We start from the raw sequence: 15,606 nt of genomic DNA, 5'->3' as shown, positions 1-15,606 counted from the left end.
ATTTCATTCAACACAAAAACTAAAATACATACTTGTTAGCGAGGCAAATACTGTCCTTTAGGGATATACATTTTTAGTGAACTGAACTTCAAAACTAACTATTCTTTTGAATTCTAAGTTCAACATTTTATTTCCATTTCATCTAAGCATATTTAATAATAAAAAAATTCCAAATACTAAGGAGGTATTTTCTGTCTGAAGCCAGTTGTAAAACCCAATCCACCTCAGTGTCACTAAAATAACAACAAAAAGAAAATGCAGCCAAGGATTTTTACTGCTGCTTATTTTGCACAACTGACTTGAAAGCACTTTATGCTAGAACCCCTGAGGACTAGATAGGATTTAAGAGACTTAGTGCTGCTTTCAAAAACTGGCTCATGAACACCTGCCCCTGCCACTGAGGCTTGCTTACAAATGTGTGTTTCTGCGAGGATGTGTACAGAGTCTGGAGGGGTTTTTAGGGAGCCATAAGCTGGCTCTGTCAGAGCTTGTCCATTGGCTTGGGCCAATTCTGTGCTGTGAAGAGCCACCACAGGCCTGGGAGCACTGCCATGGCACAGCCCTGCCCTCAGCAGGGTTTGACAGTACAGGCACAAGGGGCACAGGCACAGTCACACTGCTCCTGGAGGTGTATGCCAGCCTGGGGACATCACACTGAATGGGTTAGAGTGGACTAGGTGACACTTCTGGGGTGGTCATGAAGGATCTGTACCAGAGCACATAGAAAGTCTTCCTTGGGACACTAGAGAAAAAATAATGTGTATGTGAGCAAGGCATAGTACAAGATACATCTGTATCCCATGTTGGTAGGTGCAAGTGCTAATGGATTTCATGTACAGTAGCTAATTTGAAGCATGATGTCCCAGCCTATCACCAGCTCATCTACCCGTCGATCTACCCTTTTCAAAAGACTTATATGTTCTCTATTTTGTAAATTTTCTATTCTTGTTCCGGCCCGTATTCCAACCATTCAATGTCCTTTGAGCAGTTCCCACAAATAAATGCTGGTGACTGCTGAAGTCTCTTAATATCTCTTGAATGGAGCTAGGTGTTCCTGCAGGATGTGCTGCAGAAACCTGCATTACAGTGAAAAGAATGCATGTGTACTTACTCTGCTTCCTTAGAGGGATGATCAACCTTGCCTGTGGCCATTTTCACTGGCTTCTTGCAGATCTACCAGCTCTGTCCACAAAGTATCTTCCACCCCAAGTGCATTCTGCCTCTTGCCACTTCAGTCTCATTGTGCTTCTCAGATTTTCTCTTAATGTCTTCAGCACATTCTTGTTATTGCATGTATTTGTAAGTTTGTGGTTTAGGCAATAAAGACCATCATAGAACTGTCTTATCTCCAGAGCTTTCATTACTCACTGGTTCTTTTGTGTAGCCTCCCAATTGCTATTGTTTCTTCCAAGTTAAAATCAGAGTCTCTAAAAAATCTTTTTTCCAAGATTTAGATCACAAGTTACAAACCAAGATCTGAAATTACAGATTTCTATAAGAGATTACAGATGTTTCAGAAATGCATTTTATTTTTTTTCACATGCAGCTGATACTATGCAAAAACACCATTTTGAAAGGGATATTTTATTTTCATGAACTCATTATCATAAGCAGAAAATTTTCCTGGCCAAGCATCTTTTTCAGGAAAAAAACAAAAAAACCTTCAGGTTTTCGTTCCTTTACTTTCTCTCCCCATCCTCATTTCTTCCCAGTTTTTGCTCCTCCTGCTTCTACTCCTGCTTGTATTTTCTGATCTTTCTTAACAACACCTAGCTGATTGTATGCCTTGCTCTCAGGCAGGATTTAGGAGATGTTTAAACTAGAACCAATACTCAACTCAACTCTACTGTATCAAAAAGGAATTGAGCAGAAAAATAATAAAAACTCTTGTCCCACTTGTCAGTGCCAGAGCCAAAGTTCTTTCCCAACAGCTGCTGGTCTGAGTCACTCTTCTCATCTCACATGAGGCCTATGCTGGCAAATTTCTTTTCTGAATTTTCCTACATAAGTTTTCTGGAGATCTGCTGCTTTCCTAGCTGTGGCAGTGCTGAGCAGCCCCGAGCTAAGGACTGCTGTGATTTACAGACAGCACGTACCTTCATCCAAAGCATGCAGTCCAGTAGGCATTTTCAGAGCATGCCTAGTGGAACAGATCCTATACTAATACACAATTTTTCTTGGATTATGCTAAGAAATAAAAAATTAAGAGAAAAGAAAATCTAGTCTAACTTTCCTTGTATTTCCCAAATTAGGATTCCTTTTCAGTGTCACATAATATCTGTCTCTTTTTGTAGAACAGTGACAATTATATGGATTCTCCTTTGACTCATCGTGGCTAGACTATGGTGATTTGAAACAAAAGTGAAGTTTATTCAATTTTTTCACTCAGAGACCAGACTGAAGCTGTGTCTGAGAGAAAAATTTAAACTTTTTGTTTTGTTATTTGTGGTATTGTTTCTTTTGTTGTCTATGTTGTCCTTTACCTGTCACACCAGTTCACCAATTTAATGGTTTATTATTAAGGCTTTTTTTCCCCACAACAGCATAGGATTTCATCTCTGATTTCCTGTTTTACCAGAATGTTTCTGTGTAACAGATACATGCAAAAAGCCTATTTTATGTAGTCATCTTAATACATCCTTCATAATTTAAAAAGCTGAAAGTTTTGTTTTGATTTTAGTTTATATGGAGATGCCTCCTTTTTTTTTAGTGCTGTATATAAATCAGATGGAAAAAGTAGCAATTTGTTTATTCAAGTGTTAAAAGTGCCTGTAACCAAAAGGTTAAAATATTGCATAACTTTGTGACTTTCACAATAATTCAAAACACTTAGTAGGAAAAAAATACCTAAATACTTGCTGAAATATTTAATGTATATTATATAATATATTCATGTTTGTATGCTCTGTTTATGTATATGTATACATATGTATATGCTGAAACATCCTGCTGTGGATGTGCATATGCAAATGTGTGTATGTAAACTCTCATGCTGGGTAAATATATTTTGGGAAATTTTGAAATTGTTTGAAAACCATGAACTGCAGTTCATATACATAAATCCACCACACGAGATTCATATTTTATCTGATTTTAGCAGATCCTGAGCTGCACGTTTTTTCCCTTAGATGGAATTTTCTAGTATCTGCTTGTCTTCAAAATGCCGGCTCCTACTCATTACACACACTTGAACTTAGCCCAACTCTGGGAAGAAAAAAGATTGAAATAAAGGCATGTATTTTAAATTTTAAGTGCTTTTAAATTATTTTTAAATTTAAATACTTAATTTTAAATAATATTTTTGCAGTCATTTTTAGGGTACACACTCATGCCCACAAAATGCAAGGGGTTTTTTTCTTTCTTTTTTTTTTTTAATAATAGTATAAATGTCCAGAAAAACATTTACAACCATAAATATATAGGAAAGAAATATGGTTTTTTTATTAAAAGCAGTTGGACCTTCCTCATAAGGAACAGTTTGGAAATATTGCTCAGCTGCATTTGAAATGTATTGATTAAATTATATATTGTCAACACATTCTGAGGAATATATGCAAGTTACCAAATGCTTGTTTAGTTACTAGAAAACCTCATTAGCAGAGGAATAAAATATCTCACAAGCAAATCTCATTATTTGTCTGTCTCCTTCTGCCATGCCAATAACATTTAGATTTCCAAATGACATATTCTGATGTGAGGCACGCAGCAGGTGTGTGTGTGATGGGACTACTTCTGTTGGATGTTGATTACTCTCTGTGACATGTGAAAAGCTTCCCATTCCCACAGCTTTATGCAATATATCAATGGTAATGGATTCATAATCATTATCAAGCTCGATAGAGGCTTGACTACTGTGACAGATGTCTTCTCAATTTTCCTGTTGCATATGTTCTTTTCCCTCTGGAACAACGCTTACATAAAATTTCAGTATTAATGTATCCCTTTTATGTTGTTTTGTATCAGTCATTGACTGCAGTGATCAATCTTTTAATTCAAATGAATAGATAATTACAACCAAGTGCCAAACACATCAGCAGAAATTCAGCAACTGTTGAGCAAACCATAGTGACCAGAATTATTTGTCTGTGCTAAAGATAGCACAGGGATGTTATTGCATGTTTATGCACCTGAACAGTGTTTCCATTGGCAACAATAATACTTACATGGTATGCTTTGTCTGAGCAAAAGACAGCAAGTGAATCTATTCTTTTTCCTGCTTATCATGAGATTAATGCAAATGAGTGTGCAGTAGTGCTGTCCTGCATTTACCATGATAAATATAAAACAACAACCATGGTATATATAAAACAACAGAAAACCTCCATGGTCATCTAAGTCTTTCAGGGAAAAAGAAAAGAAAGTAATTTCCGTGTTTTCTTTTGACAAAAAAGTTTTTCTTCCCTGAAGCATTTATTTTCATATATTCTCCATGTTGGTCGTTTGATAATGGCTTTCCAGAAGACTGCTGGTGAAAAAGCAGATGTATTCTACTTAAAGAAGGTTCTTTAAATTCCTGTGCCTGACATTTTCCCCCTTTCTTCACTTTGGACTCCGTCGTTCATGGTGCAGCCACATAGATTTGGGAGAGCTTCCTCAGGAGCTCAGATCACCCATCTCAGCTTACAGCACCCATTCACATGGACACCAACCTATGTGTGCTCTGCATATATCACATACACTTTCCCCAGATTATTCACCACTTGTTCAGCTGTAATCTAAGACTCTATTTACTGTAGCGAACAGTTCACCTCTGCTGAGAATCAGCTGTGCCCTGTGTGGAGTCTGGGCTTTTCTGCTATTCCTGCTCTTTTGGAGCATGCTACAGAAAATCTCTCCATCCTGGGACAAAAGGGGGCTTTTTGTTAGCATCGGTGTATTTGAGACTAACAGAAAAGTAATGTCAGAGGGAGGCTAGTGGATTTAGCTTCTGTGATAAAGACTACTGTGTTTTTTCAAAAGCTTATGAATTACTTGCAAAGAGCTATCTTTTCTATGTGAACTCATGTGTTTCTGCCATTTTCATACAATAATGGAATCACGGGATAGTAGGATCCCAAGAAGGATCTACTGCACTCCTCTATTAGAAGACAGAATCAGCTATACATATTCTGACATACAGTGATCAAACTAGTTAAAATTTTCTACTGGTGGCATATCCAGAGCCTCCCTGGTCATCATTTCCCTTATTTCATAGACTTTCTATGTAAAGTTTTCTAACATCTAACTAGCATTTCTTACTGCAATTTGAACCCATCCTTTCTTATTTTTTTCCTATCCTGTACACAGACAAATTGTTATTCTTGTCTTCTTGGTAAAAAATATTTGCAGTCTGGTCTTTTCCCCTACTCCCTGACTAGCTCCAGTCTTCTCTCCTCTAAACTGCAAAGAAGCAGTTATTATCTGGGAAGTAATAAAAGCAACGAATATAATTAAAACTGATTTCTAAGGTTTTCTATAGAATACTTATTTCCTCTTATGCCCTTGAATATTTCCATACATAAATGATCCCTAGATCTGTGCATACACAGATAGGTTTGCACCTTCCTTACATTTTCTTCAAGACTGAGTTCCTGGCTTGCTCTGGAGCAAGCATTTAAAACAACTGACTTCACATATTTGTTTGACTGATTATTCCAGTATCTCGCCTGGGAAATAAAATCGAGCTGATTAGTCCTTAATTTCTTGCCTCCTTTTAGAAGTTATATGGTATATTTGTCCTTACTAATCTTTCAGCACCTCATCATTCACCAACGCTTTTCAAGGACAGTAGCTTTGTGATTTCTTCAGACAGTGCTTCAAATATCCTCTGTGAAATTGATCTGGTCCTACTAATTTGAAAACTCCTAAATTAGAAGTGGACTCTTAACCTTCTTTTACCTTATTCTTCCTTTCATTTCCCTGTATCTCTCTCCTTTAGGCATCACTTCACCAAATTTTTACAAGGAAAATATAGACGATAGTGTATAAAAGTCTCTGTTCCTTCTTTCTAGAACATATGGACAAACAGGACACATGCCAGGAGAATTCCCAAACCAGAAAGGGAGCAGTCTAGTGAATATAAAGAGCTCCAGGGCTAGGCAGTCCTGGCAAAGAGTCACATGTGGTTCACAGGCTGAGGATTACTTGGATTCTAAGTGCTTGGACTCAAGTTCAGGCAAGATTTAAGCAGATTTAATCCCTATCCTGGCTTTCTTCAGAAAGCCAAATTTCATTTACCAAAAAAAAAAAAAAAAATTTGAAAACTTTACCAGTGAGCTACACATAGGAGTCTCCTTTTTAGAAACTGTAGCAATTCCAGGGTCTGATTAGATAAAACTAAAGTGAAAAATTATGACAACTCTGCATGTTGAAGTAATTCAGGATTTTAACTGCTGATGAGTGTTCTAATAGCATTAATTAAAAAGTGCTGATATTTCCATATAACTTCAAAACTGAAGAGGCTTTAAACACTGAGGGAGGCTGAGTTTAGAAGTAATCATGGCCTCCAGGATTTTTAGGTAAGCAGGGGAGGTTTGCTATCAACAAATGCTAAATCTCACAGGCAATGCAGGGAATTAAACAATGTACAAAAGGAGAAGATAAAAAAATTACAATGAAGCAGTATCCTTTTTGTGAAATAAAATTTGTTTTCTATTTTGAAGCTTTCCTAAAGTTGTTCTTTTCACACAAGGTGGAGCTGTGACAAGAGAAGGCACAACAATTTTTATTTTCCATTGATTTGAAGGAGATCAGACTGTTGAAATATTAGGGGCAAAGTAAATTTCCTCCTGGACCTGGACTCAGTTTCAAACAGGGAAAAGGAGATTTGGACATGGGTTTCAGCTCACAAAGACCCAACTAATGCTTAAAGAAGCTGTGGAACAACAGAAGAAGGAGCAGGGGCCAAGGTGCAACCCCCATGTGTGGCAGAGGACTGCCAGAGGAGTGCCTGGCCTTGGCAGCTGGACCTTTTCCTGGTGCTCATGAAGTTGGTCACAGCCTTCCTGGAGCCACATGAAACACATGACAGGTCTGCTGTCACTTCAACCTGCTCTCCCCTCTCCTTGAGTCACCTTCAGCAAAGTTTGAGAATGAAACTAGGAAATACATGTGGGAACTTTTCAGATCTAACCTATGAAAACACTTGATTTACCAAATATAATAAAAATAGTATGTCTATAAACTCGAGGCAAGATCAAAATCTCGCTGTAGTAGCTACTGTTAAAAGCACAATCAAATTCAACATAGAAGCAACCCTAAAAGCTGGCCTGATGTGGTAATATTCTGCATAGTGAGCTGGGATTTGTGAAATGCAGTTGGGCCAAAAGTAGCAGGTCAGAAAGCAGCAAAACAAGAGCCTCTCAAGTTGAACCTCCTGAACATGCATGACAGAGCTGAAGGGAAGCCCAGACTGGACTCCTGGACTACCAGAGATGGATCTGTCATTTAAGGGAGTGTCAAATTATTTTCAAAGTTAATTCAAATTTTTTATGAGCTACACAGAGGCTGCAAGGAGACTTTCCTTCCCTGTAACAAGAACCCATCACAGAAGGGACTGTGCCTCAGTATACCCTCCCCATGCCTCCCCAAAATGGCAAAGTGGTTCTTTACAAGAGGAGAGTTGGTGATAGTCCCTCCAGCTGTGACAAACTGACCATTGAAGCACCGATGATGATGTTCTCCATCCCTGGGAACAGCTGATTTCTGGAGAGGAGGTTTGCATTTGCACCACGCATCTGAATCTGTGCATATGTATATAAACACAAGGTACAGGTTGTGATGTTTTCACTTATTTAATGAAATGGCAAGCCATATACTTAGTTTAAAAAATACTAAAAAAAAAAAATTAAAAAAAATTTCATTAATTTCAATTAATTATTCCTCTCATCCATAAAAGGATTGTGTCCTTTAATAATACAATCAGACTTTAGTTCCTGCTTGACTGTAAGAGGGTGTGTGCTATTTATTTTAGATTTTATTTTATCTCTTCATGTTTCACAATCAGTAATTCATACTTCATTAAGCAACCACTGGCATATTCAAAAGAAGTCTGGTGAGATAGACCAGACTTTAAAGTTTGAATTAAGAAACTATTTTTTTTGTTATTTAATCTAAAATAATACTGAAAAAAATTATTGAGCATAATTGCCAAGTCACCACAGGCCTTCCAGTTTTTCTTGCTGTGAATCACAAAAGATGATCAGTGAACTTTTCTACAATACATCTAAATTAAACTGCAATAAAATACTCATTTAGAATGAGGGAAAATCTAGAATGATCTAATGGTTAAGATACAGCCACACATGTTGGAAATATGCTAGTGCAGACTTCCCTGAAGTCCCATCTCTGTTAATTGAGAATGTACCTCTGGGCACAGGTTGCTTCTTTGTTTCTGATTAGCAGCCTCAAATCTGTCTATAGTTAACAAACCAATGCCAAATGACCCTTTAAAAGGCAAAGAAGGAAATAAGATGCTATGCCATAATTCCATTAAACAGATTCAACAGGATCATGACTGATGTTTTTGTACCATTCTAAGATATAGTAGATTTGTTAGCACAAGCCATTTAGGATTTATAAGAAAGGAAGAAAGAAAGGAAGAAAGGAAGAAAGGAAGAAAGGAAGAAAGGAAGAAAGAAAGAAAGAAAGAAAGAAAGAAAGAAAGAAAGAAAGAAAGAAAGAAAGAGAAAGAGAGAGAGAAAGAAAGGAAGAAGGAAGGTAGGTTTTTGGGGTTATCATGCTCTGTTTTACAGTGCTCAAAAATTGAGGTTCTGGCTTTAGACTGAAATTCAGGATACTGCATCTAGTGCCTAGGGGTGTAGCTCCATCCTGCACTATCCCTGCTGGCAAAGCTGGTTTGAGAGGTTCCCACCCTGAGGGTTAGGTTCCCACCACCACCCACCTGAGTTTTTCTCCCTCTCAGTCTTGTTGATGAAGTTATTTGTGAAGCCATGCCACAAAACAGTACAAGGGATCAAGCAGCTACACAGCCCTGCAGAGACCTGTACATGCCCAGCTGCAGGGATGACTGAATTAAGGAAGGTAAGGGATTAAGAGAAAATGGCTTAGGGAAGGTGAGACCTTCTTTAACCAGGACTGACCCTAGTGAGAATAGCAGGGGACACAGCACAAGTGACAATCACATGTTGAAGTGGGGGGAGCAGGAGGAAATTAATGTATGATTTCAGGGTAAGGAATGCAAAATTTTATTTTGCTTTTTTCTCAGAGCCTTATTTTGGAGAGCTCAGCTCCCTGATGAGGTTCTCAGCACAGAAAGAGTAGTAATGGCTTGGGTGAGCAAACAGTACACCCTGATGTGCAGGGAGGAATCCCATAAGCAATTATGCTGATCGCAGTGTGCAGACCACAGGGTAGGCTCCCTGTGGGAAGCAGTCGGTGAGGCCGATTGCCTGAGGCAAACCAGAAGGAACAGGAACATCACTCCAAAGCCCAGCTCCAGGACACAGGGCAGAGAGATCCCAGGGCTGATCCTCCACCAGGGTTTTCTGCTCTCTGTAGGTCACCACGGGCAGCGGTGTAGTGGATTGTCTCCTGCATTCACTCATTCAAATCCCACCTGTGTCATATTTTAGTGCGGGGGAGAGGGCTGGGTCTAGCTACTACCAATCTTTTGAGAGATTGCCTCACTGACACAAGCTGTAAAAGTGATTTTCTAACACAATAGGTGGGTGTTCGTATTCTTACGGAGCTTAATCACAGTTTACATGACAGTTTATTGCACTTGGAACTATTATATCAGATCCATAATTTAAAACTGCCATATGCTTAGGATTATTATATTAACATTTCATTAAGGCAAGGGATAAGGTGTGAGAGGGTTTTTTTCTTATTTATTTGTCATTTAAAGATTTAATTAGGTAAAAATATCTGAAGCACTAATAAGAAAAACCAAACACAAAACCACCCCCAACCAACCGTAGCAACATCCATTGCGAACTACCCTTAAATTTTACACCTTTATTCCTCAAACATCTCACCATGGCAAAAGTAAGAGGAACCAAGCTCTTTGCCCTCATCCATCCACACATCCACCCCTTAGAAGAAAACAAATCTACCAAAAATTCAACATCATATTCACCATGGTTTCACTGAAAGCTTTCAGTAGAGAGGCGATACATTCTAACCTACAGAATGTGTACATGATGGCACATTGATCGCTTTGTCAGGATCTGCCTCACGTAACAGAATCTCACAGGCAGCTGGAAATATCAGCCTTGTACTGATTTTCAGAATACACTAATGATCTTGGCAAGCTCTGAAACAAGATGATCCTTATGTCCCACAACTCAAAAAGACAGTTCTGCTCAGCAAACCACATAAATACACACTCACCTTTATACATATTTAATGTATGCATATATAAAATATGCACATTTAATATATGTATATATATTATAAACATACATAACACACAGACAGATATATAGATATGCAGATATATAGACATATAAAAGAGTTTTTAACTTTTCAGATCAAGGGGTTTGTATTATAGTTTCACTGTATCAAGACCTGAGAGATGATGGAGATTAAGCTGAACTAGAAAGACTTGAATGTTGAATTTCCCCGGGTCAAATCTCGCAACCAAAATTCTTTAAATAATTTTGGCATCAATTTATATACATTGTCTCCCTAATGCACCAAATTTCAGTATGACTGCTCACAAATTGGAGTTCTTGGGCTTCTTTCAAAGACTCTCTGACTTGCATTGCAATTTAATGTTTTCTTGTATTAATACACTCAACAACATCTTTAAGCTATTTAAATCCAGATTAGTTTTTTCCTGATCCTTAATTATATCCTTTCAAAACAAATTTCCATCTGTTCTTTAAAGTTTCCATCATCTTATCTTGGGAAAGTAAGTCTATTTCCTCTATAACTAAGTAAAATAAAATACAACTCCACTACATAAAATCTACCCTTTCCCCAGGTTTAGAGGAGCCTCATTTCTTCTATTCTTGACAAATAGAAAGGCAAGGCATTTGTGATATTTATGAGACTCCTGTTTTCACAAAAGATGAACAAGATCTTTTCTCACACTCCTAGATTTAGACACATAGCCCTTTTTTTGACTGGACCTGAATCCAAAATGAAACACTGTCTAAATATGGTCAGCAGAATCTGACAACATTTTTCTTAGCTATTATCATGCATGTTTCTATTTTGCCTTTTGAATATATCTCTAAAAAAATATGTTTAACTTGTAAGAAAATAGAAATCTGGAAGGTAATAATTTTTTCACACTATGGACACCAAATTACTTCTTTTATGACTCCTAAAACCCCCCTACAAAGTTGTATAGTTCTGACAAACTACTTATTTATTTATGTAAGTTAAAGCAATGAGACTTAGGTCTTTCAGTGACAAGAGTGAGATAATATTGCCTTCTACCTTCCATGAAAAATACCTTGAAAGATACACTTGTTCTTCATCATTTTCCGTTTAATTTTTTTTAAATGACATTAAGGGTTTGGGTTGAAAGGGGCCTTTAGAGGTCATGTAGTTCCACCTTCTCCTGCAATAAGCAGGGACATCTTCAACTAGGTCGGGTTGCTCAGAGTCCCATCCAAACTAACAGTGAATGTTTCCAGGGGCATCTACCACTTCTCTCTCCAGTGTCTCACCTCCCTCACTGTAAAAAATTTCATCCCTTCTATCTGCTCTGAATTTTTCCTCTTTCAGTTTAAAGCCATTCCCCCTTATCCTGTCACTACATGTCCTTGTAAAATGTCTCTCTCCAGTTCTCTTATAGGTCCCCAGAATGTACTAGAAGGTGCTACGCTGTCTCCCAGGGACCTTCTGTTTTCCAGGCTGAACAGCCCCAACTCTCTCAGCCTGTCTGCATAGAAGATTTGTTCCATCCTCTGATCATCTTTGTGGCCCTCCTCTGGACATGCTCCAATAGGTCTTGCTTGCACTCAGGACCCCAGAGCTGGATGCAGCACTCCAGGGGGGGTTGCAGCAGAGTGGAGTAGAGAGGCAGAATCATCTCCCTCAACCTGCTGCCCACTCTGTTTTTATTACAAAGTAATTTCCTACGTGATATGGTCCTAAAAAAACCTGTAGGAGCTGAAGAGGGAGTAACCAATGCGGAAATGCTTAAGGGTAAAGAGCAAATCTGCATGTAGAAATGCTTAGGGGCAAACGTACATGCTGCATCATAATTCAGTTCAGTCTCACATTAGATTATAGGAGCTTTAAGTGAACATTATACTGATTTAATGTGTTGGCTTTCAGTTTTGGAATGACCACAGTGGGGAAAATATGCAGGATCACTGCACCTGTTGTCTGCTACAGGCAGACAGAGTGTGGACTAACAGAGGGCATAGTGCTGTGGTACTGAGCAACATCAGTTTCCTCCTTTATTTCAGTGAGGTCTTAATTCAGCTGCCCAGTGATAATAATCAAGGATTAACATTTCCAGCTGTTTTAACCTAGAGGGCATGGCATCGACCTGCAGAGTAGGTGAAGTCTTATTTTGCTGCCAAGTAGGGAATGTTTTGGAAAGGTGCCCATCTATTGTTCTCCTTACAGGAGACAAGCATGGAAAGTGTAGAGCCCAGGGACAGACAGATTCAGAGTCTGCAGTGTACTGTCACTGATGTCTTATTTATTATGTCTGTAAGAATTCATATTTCCATGGTAAAGAGTGAAAAATAGTAGTTCTCATATTTCCCAAACTTTTCATACAAAATTTGAAAGGCAAAGAAATTCCAGAAAAAGAACTATTGAATCTCAAAGATACTGAAAATTATGATAATTGGTATTTTCAAACTATCTACCGTGCTTGTCAGGCACATTATTCTATCCAAAGTACATATTACAGCATTTAAATAAGAGCTTTTCCAATTCCAAAAATACATGTAGACTATGTTAAATATTAGGCAGAAATCCAGACAAATCTCATGTGGATATACTATGACCAATCATGAAATTGCATTTCCTGCCAGAGCAGTCAATCCATGCTGCAAGTCATTTATTTACCGGTGAATAGATTTTTTTTTTCTTCCATTCTGAGATATAGGAAATTACTGTAAAAAAAAAACCTCCATACCTCTGTTTGGGCAGTGTTCAAATCAAAGTTAGATCTGAAAGCACAGCAGATGCAATTCCACTAAAGCTCACCCTGTTACAAGGCTCTAAATCAGCAGGTATAGTGGCTGGCTCACAAATTAGGGAGATACAGGTCAATAAATTTACAGCTCAGAGTGAAACAGAAAGTATTTTGCAATGGTCTTTGAAAAATTACAGAATGTGATGCATAATTAAAAGCAGAAAATACACATGGATAGATCTTCACCAGACGTAAACAAGCATTTTCCAGAGGAGCTGTACTGCATTCCCAAGTTTTCTGGCTTTCATTTTACTTTTAAGTAGAGCTGTCAAGTGAATCCTTCCTCAAACATTCTCAAGTACTCAAAAATCTATCTCATTTTGTGATGGCCATCTTCATGAAAATTGCTTTTACTTCAAAATTTACAACAGCTTGGTGATGAGTACGGCACAGACTATGGCTGTAGTGCCATACAGTGCCAGTATGCCATTATTGTTTAATCGAGAAGGTTGTAGGGATACTTAATGTAAATCATCTGTGAATGCGAGGAATAGTGAGGTGATAAAGGTTGCTGATGGCAAAGTTATTCAGAATAATCAGATCTACAGCGAGCTGTGAAGAGCAGCAGAAAGCTTTCACGTTACTGGAGAGACAGGGTGATAAAATTGCAAATGAAATTCAATGTTGATAAAAGCCAAGTGCTGAGGAAAAAATAACCCTAACTCTACATTTTCTAGTGGTACTCTACCTCTTCTTCACTGATACCAGCTGTCATTTTTTTAAGAGATTATCTAATTGATACATATTTAACTAAATTTTGAGCAATTGGTCTGTGCTTGTCTTTAGCTTTTAAAGCTGAGGTTTTTCTTTCAGATCTAAATATCCAAGGAGCCCAAGAGCTTGGGGATTTTTTCAAACTACACCAGTTGTCTAATGAAAGATATTAGTTCTGCTTACAGATCTCATCCCACTTAACTGCATATGCATAATGAACTCTTCTCATTGTATCCCTTGAAGAGATCCTTGTTCTGTCTAGACCCAATCAAGAGACACTAATGAAATTCGTATATTAATGGTATGTATATGTTTGCATAAAATATGGCTGTAAATCTGCATGGTTTTGCAAAATATCAGGTCTGATGTACTGGAAATATTCACACACAGATTTATGAAGTGGATTCCCAGCTGAAAAGAACATTTTACTCTCCATGAGTTAAGAATGTAGGTGTTCTGCTGAGAGGAGGAGATATTCTAGAGAGTAGGGCAGGTTAATAGTGCAGCAAAAGACAGAACAAACTGTCTCTTGAATAAGCCACAGCTAGTGGGTGCTTCCGCAAGACACAAACTCAAAATATATTGTTTCAGAACATCCCAAGAATAAGAGTAGACAGTCCATGCCAGATGCACAAGCCACTTGAAGGGCTGGTAATAAAGGAAGTATCTATGAAAAAAAGTATCTACCGTGTGCCAAAAATGCACTCCAGCCTCCAGTGATAATCATGGGAAGTACAATCAAACCGAAATAGTCCAAGAAAAGCTTATGGCAGCTCTAAATTTTATTTTATTACATTCATGACAGTGATGTTTATGTCACTGTGAATAGTTCTCTGAAAGTGCCAGTTCAGTGCTCAGCAGCAGTCAGAAAGGCAAATAAAATATGATGAACTATTGAAAAAGGAGCAGAGGACAGGACAGAAGGCATTGTCAAGCCACTGTATAAATATCTGATGTGCCCATAGCTTAGAAACCACCCACAGTTCTGCTTATGCCATCTTTGATGGCACTGTTTAAGTGCATGGAGGGTTGTCCAGCACGATGAGGTCTGTGGAGCGGCTGCCGTTTGAGGAGCAATGAGAACGTACTGCAGAAATGTGCGAGGGAGATAAGGGTGCGCTGTAGGCAAACCCATGGAGGACAGATTAAACACGGAAGTCTGGGTGCAGCCTCCAACGTGAGAAATCCCTAAACCACTAATTGCTGGAAGCAAGCACCTTGGTTCACTTCTCTCCCAAACAGATGCTGCAGATGAGCTCTGGAAATGAGCTCCAAGGCCCAGACTGTACTCTGACATGCAGCTGCACATCATGCTCAACATGCTGCAGTTGAGTTTTTCCCATGCAACTACATTCAGACACAGAGGAGAGCAGCAGGTTTGCTCTCATTTACTGGGGGAAAATTTGAACTTAGAGTGCGAGAGAGTATTGCTGGATCTATTCCCAGGGTGGTCCAAGAAAGACAGGTCTAAGCCAGAGTTGGTCCAAGATCATGTGCCTTTAGTGCAGCACTCTGGTTAGGCAAGGCATCACTGTGGGTGGGTTGAGGACAAGTTTTGTCCTCTTGGCCTTTCCAACTAGAAAAGACTTTCTTGTGTCCCTTGGACAAAGATTTGGTGCCTCAGTGGGAGATCTTACCACATTACTGAAGATTAATTACAGTAGCAGGACTACAGGGGTGAAAACAAGATGAGCCCTGGAAACAGACCTATCCATCTGCAATAACCACTGCCCTAGGAGTGGCCCAAGAATGAAGGGTACTTCTATCATTCCTGGGAAACC

General features: G+C 38.6%; 1 long non-coding RNA gene across 1 annotated transcript in view; it reads right to left on the bottom strand.

Moving 5' to 3' along the window:
* Positions 1 to 15,606, bottom strand: part of LOC108444808 — a 155,654-nt gene that overhangs the window by 38,319 nt on the left and 101,729 nt on the right. The window lies entirely within an intron of this gene.

This window comes from Corvus brachyrhynchos, unplaced genomic scaffold, assembly GCF_000691975.1.
Source record: "Corvus brachyrhynchos isolate BGI_N302 unplaced genomic scaffold, ASM69197v1 scaffold242, whole genome shotgun sequence".
In the NCBI taxonomy this organism is placed as follows: Eukaryota; Metazoa; Chordata; class Aves; order Passeriformes; family Corvidae; genus Corvus; species Corvus brachyrhynchos.
The sequence above is the reverse complement of the archived record's forward strand: the minus strand, read 5'-3'. Positions and strand labels throughout refer to the sequence as shown.